An 8,526-nucleotide genomic window follows, 5' to 3' on the forward strand; every position below is an offset into this window, starting at 1 on the left:
AAAAAAAAAAAAAAAAATCTCCAACTATTATGATGCTGGAAGATATTAAATTGCTCATGTCTGTTAGGAGATATTAAATTTCTCCCTTATAAATTGAGGAGCATTCTGGTTAGGTGCATAAATGTTAATAATTGACATCTCATCATGTTGAGTTTTCCCTTAACAAATATGAAGTGACTATCCTTGTCTTTCCTTACTTTTGTTGGTTTAAAGCCTAGTGTATCTGAAAATAAAATTGCCACCTCTGCTTTTTTCTGATTTCCATTTGCCTGGATTATAGATGTCTATTCCCTCACCCTGAGTCTATATGCATCCTTTAAGGTAAGATGAGATTCTTGTATGCAGCAGATATCTGGCCTGAGTTTTTATATCCAGTCAGCCAATCTGTGTTTCTTAAGAGAACGGTTTAAGCCTTTCACATTAATTGAGAGTATTGATAAGCCTGGTAATATTTTCAGTGTCAAGTTTTTCAAAAGTCCAGTGGACATTTTGAATCTTTTCACCACTGTGGAAATTGGTTTTGGTCAAGAGTTTCAGAGTGAGTTTACTTTGGTGGTAGAGCATTGTGCTGGTCATTATGGAGGATGGGTCTGAGGATATCCTGAAGAGCTCATTTGGTTATGGCAAATTTCTTCAAGGTGTGTGTGTCATTAAAGTATTTAACTTCTCTGTCATAAATGAAGCTCAATTTAGCTGGATAAAGGATCCGGGCTGGCAATTGTTTTGTTTTAGGAGAGTAAAGGTCAATGACCATCCTCTTCTGACGTGAAAAGTTTCAGCAGAGAAATCTGCAGTCATTCTAGTATTCTTCCCCTTGTAGGTTATGATTTTCTTATGTCTGGCTACTTGTAGGATTTTCTCCTTCATATTAACTTTGGTGAAGTTAATTACAATGTGTCTAGAAGATGCTTTATTTGGGTTGAGTCATGCTGGGGTTCTGAAAATGTCTGCTGTTTGAATTTCAGTATCTCTTCCATGCTTGGGAAGTTCTCCTCAATTATCTCTTAGAGTAGAGTATCTGCCTTTTGGACCATCCTCTTCTCCTTCAGGGATTCCTATGAGGCAAATGATTACTCTTTTGGAGTGGTCCCACAATTCTCTCAGGGACTGATCCATTTTTGCTCTCCCTTTCTTTTCCTCCTTGAGCATTTGGGAGCATTCAAAAGCTTTGTCTTCAATGTCAGAGATCCTTTCTTCTGCCTGTCCCATTCTTTCATTGAGGGATTCTACTGTATTTCTAAGATCATTGAGAGCTGCAAGTTCTTGCCTCAATGTATCAAAATCTTTGGTGAATTTGTCTTTGAATTCATTGAATTCTTGAGACAACTTTTGAATTGGTCCTTGAATTTCTAATTCCATCTTTACCTCCATTCTGTTAATCTTATTTGCAATACAAATTCTGAATTCAATTACTGACATCTCAGCCATTTGTTTATGAATGGGATCTTCTGTTGTGTCTCCTTTGCAATTCCTTACGGGAGTTGATTTACTCTTATTATTCATGTTGCCAGAGTTTTTCTGCTGATTCCACCATGATTATTTTTCACCATTGGCTAGAGAAGCTGGCAAGGTGAACTTGAATTGAGGGCTCCTGGAGTTGTAATTAACCAGGCCTTTATCAAAGAACTGGGACTGGCAGCTTTTCCCTTAGAGCTTTACAAAGGTCCCATTCAGTACTACAGCCTGAAACTCTGGGGACCTGTTTGGTGTGGTGAGGCTAGATGGCTCTGACCTGTATTCAGTTAGTCTCTGTCCAATCCTAGTGGATCAGTGGCTTTGGGCTTAAATCTTAGCTGTGGAGATATATAAGCAACTAAGATGTCCTCCCTCCCCCATCAACAACTGGAAGGGGAGAATCCCACACTCCCACAACAATACAACCAGGGCACAACCTTGGTGGATCCCCAGGTTATTGGCCCTGGTCAAGAGTACCAAACCAATTGTTCCAGTCAACATAAACAACAATCAGGTGGGAGAGTTCAAAAGGTCTTCAGCATCTATGCAGCGGGGATCCACTGGCAGCTCAAATGTAATTCACTCTGGTGCTCTGTGGAGTCAGAAAGGCTCACCCAGAAAAATAGTCCAGAGGGACTGGTGCCTCCTTCTCCACCTTGCACCTCCCTCACACCTAAGCACTGGTAGCCCCACAGGGCTGTGGCCCAGCTTCCTCCTATGAGCAAATGTGCCTGGGATGTGGGCCTGCTAGAGTCAGAGGGAAGTCAATGCCTTGTCAGCCAAGCAACCACACTCTGCCACCAGTCAGCTGGGGGAGTTGAAATTTGATTACCTCAAGTGCTCAATAGAAACTGGGGAGTGTTCCAGCTGAGCTCATTCCAAACCAGATTAACAAAGCAGCAAAGGTTTTTTGCCCTTAGAGACCATGTCTCTGCCCTAGCTTCTCTGCTCCTCTGGTATACCTGCAATGAGAGATATAGTTCCCTCCAGCAGTCCACAGAATTGGGGAGGTGCCTTTCCAAAACATGATCCCAGTGGGATCACTCTATTAATGCTGCGGCAAGGTGGATGGTGTCTCCACTTGGGTTCCCACACCTCAGTGGTTACTGAGCCTCCACCCATCGTATGGAGACCCAAGCCTCCTCCTGATGCTGAGTTGCTCTTTCTCAGAGCCAAGCCAGCCACTTTCCCCCCTATGTCTTTCTGCACTGTTACTGGATTAACAGGTACAGTATAGCTGCGCTACCTCAGATTATACAATGCCCAGTCTTAACAAAGTACCATGAATGTTATGATCTCTGTAGGGATTGGGCTTCTAGACCACGAGGCCAGGGGTAAGGGTGGACTGGGAGTTCAAAGTGCTAGGGAAAATATTTGTTCAACTTTCATGCCAGACAAGAGAATGCCCAGGCTCCAGGAGCCCTTCTTTATCAAGAAGGAGTCCCAGCTTCCAGCAATTCGCTCCCATGGGGTGAGAGAAGAGGACCTCAGTTCGCCACTCACTAGTAGAGATCTCACAGCAAGCAAGCAAGCAAGCAACTCTCTTGGGGGAGGGGACAGACATGTGTCCTCTTTGGGGTGGGTTCTGTACCTGAAATTTGTTTCCTTGGAATTGCAGCTTGCCTCAGCAGAGAAGACATGCAATTATCAAACTCTTCTGTCAGCTGGGCTCCCAACCTTCAGCTTTGTTGGTTTCTTTCTGGCCATTATCTCTCCCTATGGATGGGAGCTTATGTCGAAAGCTGGCTTCAGTTGGCTATCATCCCCCACTCCTCTTTGCTCTTATTGAATATAGAAATTTAAGTAAGGGGAAATAGACAACCCGAGGTTTTAGCAGAACACAAGGCACATTGAAACAAAATGAACAAACAAACAATCTGACACACAAACACACAAACAGACACACAAACAATCAAAAACAAAAACAGAGAAAAACGCAAATAGCCTGATGTAAGCAATCTCAGCAACCATAAGAGGAAGGGGAGGGCTTGGCACCCCCGTAGCCCAGTGGCCAGGGCACCAGCCACACACACCAGAGCTCGCAGGCTCCAACCCAGCCCAGGGCCCACCAAATAACAATGACAACCATGACCAAAAAACAGTTGGGTGCTGTGGAGAGCACCTATAGCCCCAGCCAACTGGGAGGCTGAGGCAAGAGAATCGCTCAGCTCAAGAGAGTTAGAGGTTGCGGTAAGCTGTGAAGTCACAGCACTACACCGAGAGCAACAGGGAGGCTCTAAAAAAAAAAAAAAAAAAAAATTAACAATAACTCCTATAAGAAAGAAAAAAGGGAAAAAGCAAAAAGAATGAGCAAAGAGAGAAAAAAGGCAACAAAATTATCTATAATATATATCTCTCTCTATATAGATAGATATAAAAACATACAACTATATATGTGCTGTAGGGATCAACTTTTGTAGGAATATAGTTATGTTGCAATATACTTCTCTGGCACCAGGTGGTGCTGTGAGTGGTTCCCAGGCTTATACCTGTCTACCTGCTTAAATTGTTCTTGGTGTTGCCTGATTACCAACTTGGTGCCTAGACCTTGCTAAACTGCTGATTCCACCCATCTCAAAAAAATTTTCACAGGCGGGTTTCCCAAATTCTCTCTGCAACAGTTTCCGTGAAGGGCAGGATATACTGGGGCAGTTCCAAGTGTAGAACTATTGTCTGCGGGTGAGACTTAAATCGCTGGGCCTGGCCCACTCTGGCCACCTAATTCTGTCCAGAGTCCACACTTCATCAATCTTTCCACACACGGCCTAGTTTCCCCACAAACTGGGAACTGCAATCCTCCATGGTGGGGCTGGTTGCCACTGCTCCCACCTGTAGCCACTGCCAGAATTCGGGAGGAAATTTTATAATGATTTTGAAATCTAGATAATCATTTGGTATGTATGATACCTCTTTATACTTTCACTTGCATAAAGCCTTTGTGAAGCTATTTTGAAATCTATGGAAAGAGATGTTCAGAGAAGAGAAGTTAAAGAGTGTGGAAGTGAAAGGGGAATCCACCAAAAACAGAAGTAAATGCTTAAAACTGCTATAAAATTGTCCTGGCAGGCAGAGAAGCATTAACAGCCTTTATACAATAGCCACAGAGAAAAAGGCATTAATGAAATTATTTTTACAAAGTTAACAATGTAAAAAAAATTTTTTTTGTGGATAGTCGTTAAAGAAAACCAAGCAAACATTTTAAAAGTGAACTGCATACACTATTTTAATGAAATACAAGTTGAGATTGTTTTAGAATAAATCATGTAGGTTAGATGTATAGCCATGGTCTGTTTCTGTTATATCCACTGATATAGGTAGAAATTATGGATGAGAGGATAGACAGATATACTTTCATCTGTTGTCTTTTATTTTGATTACAGTTTTAAAAATTTTGCCATCATTAAATTTAAACTTTTTATATACTGTAACCTATTGATGCTTTTTGCTTGTGATTTCTTCTTTCATTTTTAAGTGAAGCCCTCTTTTTATGATTAAGGAGTTTAATAAATATTAAAACATATTTACTTCAAATTTTTAATTATTGTTTTTTTAAAAACAAATTTGTTTAATTTATATCCCTTCAGAATTATTTTTGTGTGAGTAAATGCCAAGAGAATGGAATAAAATAATCCATATAACCCTTTAGAAGCAGCAAGGTCATGATCACTTCTGAATGAGATGGTCAGAGGAGGCTCTCCAGAGGAAGCAGGATTGAGCCTTATGAAGACAGGCAGTCACTGGTCGAATATATGTGTCCAGTGAAGAAATGAAGGTCTCTGAAAAAAATAAAAATTACTTTATCTTTATTATTTCTATATACATGGAAGTCTTGAGGGATATGGAGGTAAATAGTAAGTTATTTCTTTTCTCCACTAGCTTCTTTATATATAAACAAATAGTTATCAATGGTGAAGTATCTATAATAATAAAATCAATTTTGTTGATTATTTATGCAAGGAAATAATGCGCTTTTTCTGAGGTGTAATAGGAAATTGGCATAAATGAGATAATATTTTAGGAAATTTTGGCAGAGAAGCCAAGCTATGTATACACAAGGTTTTGCAAATACTATGATGTGCTCTGGACATTCTAAGTAGTTCACTTGTAATGAGCATTGGGGCAGTATTATTGGTTCTGACAAGCAGGTAGGAGATTGTGTATCTTAAGGAAGCTAGAACATAAATAAAAATTTAAAAAAGAGATAAATAAAGATCTTAAGAGTAAAGTGACTCTGGATTATAAGGAGGTCCAGTATTGGACCATTAGAATATATTGTTAAAGAGAAATGTAAGAAAACCTTTAAAAATGTTTTTTAAATTGTTTTAGATATATGTGTGTGTGTATATATAATAACTTAAAATACACGTTTGTATACAAGTACATAAAAATGCACAAATATTAGGTTTAATTTTTGCATTTATAGCTACGCCCACCATGAAACCACAACTATCAATATTCCTTTCTCAGAATTAACCATTAATTTGATTCCTATCACCATTAAATAATTTTACCTGCTTTTATAAATGGAACTGCACAATATATACTCTTTAAGCCTGACTTCTTTCACACATTACTATTGTGAGATTCATTCATATTATGTATAGAAGTAGCTTTCTTCTTTCTTTTTTTTTTGTTGCTATATAGCATTAAATTATGTGACTATGACCACAATTTATTTATTCATTTGATAGTTTATGGCCAGTTGAGTTGTTTTTAATTTTGACTACCACAGTTAAAGTTTCTCTGACATTTCATACATGCCTTCTGTTGGACACACATTATTCATTTCGCTAAGGTGCATTCCTCAGAGCTGATTCATGGGTCTATGAGCATTTAAGAGCACAGCTAGAGAAGATATGCCAAAATGTCTGCCAAAGTGATTGTGCCAATTTTAATTCTCACCGATCTTGCCAAGATTCAGTATTGACCATGTTTTTAAAATTTTAGTGATTCTGTTGAATGTTTGGTGTTATTATATTTATAAATTTAATTTCCATTAAACTGATGAATAATAAGGCTGAGTACCTGTTTTTTCATGTGTTTATTGGCCATTTAAATAGTCTTGTTTGTGAATTGCCCGTTTAAGTCAGTTGCTTGTTCTTAAAATTTGATTTATGTAGGGCTGCCATTCTAGGAAAATGAAGTCAATGTACCTTTCTCCATCCCTGCTAGTCTGTACAGCTAAAAGCCCTGTACACTATATACGAAGTAAAGATTAGAAGACTCTGAAAAATGTAGAGAAGAAAGATCAGACAGGGACCTTGAAACTTGAGAATTAGATAGTTATGCATTCTTTGGGTTTTCTTTTTGCTCACATATCCCCATCCTGCATATTAGAAAAGCTGGTGACCTAGAAATGCCAATGAGTACAGATTTTTTTAAAGATCCAAGAAAAGCCTGTTCTCTTTAGCCAAGGTACGAGCCTAGCAAGAAAGAAAACATTTACCAGTTGTTCTACTTCAATGAGACATCATGAAAAAATGTTCACCCATCCCCGACACCCACACACAGCAACAGCTGAGTAGGAAACCTGAACTCCACCCATGCCAGGCTGTAACAGGATGCCAGAACCCAACCAGAGTGGTATCAGAAAAGGCCTAGCCCAAGCTGGGACTTTCATATCCACCAAGCAATGAAGAAGCACCTTATGGTTCTATGCTGCACTAGAGACCATATGGGAAGACTAGAATTCCATTCCAGACATATTTTACTTCTTGCTTTCCAAGTTGGATTTTTCCCCAACGCATTTTTACCTTGCCTAATCACCCTGGATAGTACTTCGAACACACTGTTGAAGAAAAGTAGTGAGAGTAGACAATCTTTCCTTGCTCTTGATTTTAGGAGAAAACTTTCAGTTTTTCACTGTTAAGTATGATGTTAGCTATGAGTTTTTCATAGATTCCCTTTATTAGTTTGAGGTGGTTCCCTTCTATTTGTAGTTTATTGAGGGTGTTTATCATTTAAGGCTGTTAGATTTTGTCAGTTGCTTCATCTGCATCTATCAAGGTTATCATGAGTTTTTCCTCCTTTATAGTGAATCACATTGATTTTCCTATGTTGAACCAATCTTACAATTCTCAGATAAATTCAAAATTTATCATGGTGTACATATTTTTATGTGTTGCAAGACTCAGTTTGCTAGTATGGTATTGAAAATTTTTACATCTCCAGTCCCATGAGACATTGGTTTACAGTGTTCTTTTCTTGTGAACTCTTTGTCTGAGTTTGGGATCCAAGTAAGGCTGGCCTGAAAGAATGAGTCTTCTATTTTTTTTTTTTTTAAGCATTTGAGCAGAGTTGGAGTTAAATCTTTAAACATTTGGTAGAACTTACAGTAAAGTCATAAGGTGGCTTTTCTTTGTGGGTAAGTTTTTGATAATCCAATTTTTTGAGTAAGTATTGATTGCCTCTATGTTTCTAGGAATTTATCTATTTCATTTAGATTTTCTAATGTATTGGCTCACAACTTCTTATAGTTAATTACAATCCTTATTTTTGAAAGGTGGTAGTGTTGACTCTTCTTTTATTGAGGAATTTAGTAATCTCAATATTTTTGCCTCTGTTTTTTTCCTTTTAGTGTAGCTAAAAGTTTGTCAGTTTGGGCAATCTATTTAAATAACTAAGTTTCAATTTCCTCGATTTTATCTGTTTTTTAAATTCTCTATTTCTTCTCCTATATCTGCTCTAATCTTTATTATATCTTTCCTCTGTTTGCTTTAAATTTAGTTTTCTCTTCTTTCCTTAGTTTCTTTCTTTCTTTCTTTTTTTTTAGATAGAGTCCCACTATGTCACCCTTGGTAGAGTGCTGTGGTGTCACAGTCACAGCTAACAGCAACCTCAAACTCTTGGACTTAAGCGATTCTCTTGCCTCAGCCTCCCAAGTAGCAGGGACTACAGGGACTACATTGTGCCTGCCACAATGCCTGGCTATTTTTTGTTGCAGTTGTCATTATTGTTTTAGTTGACCCCGGCTGGGTTAGAACGCACCAAGTTCAGTGTATGTGGCTGGCGCCATAACCACTGTGCTACAGGAGCTGAGCCTATCCTTAGTTTCTTAAGGTAAAAGATTAG

This window comes from Otolemur garnettii, unplaced genomic scaffold, assembly GCF_000181295.1.
Source record: "Otolemur garnettii isolate 467f Iridium unplaced genomic scaffold, OtoGar3 scaffold00122, whole genome shotgun sequence".
Classification (NCBI taxonomy): Eukaryota; Metazoa; Chordata; class Mammalia; order Primates; family Galagidae; genus Otolemur; species Otolemur garnettii.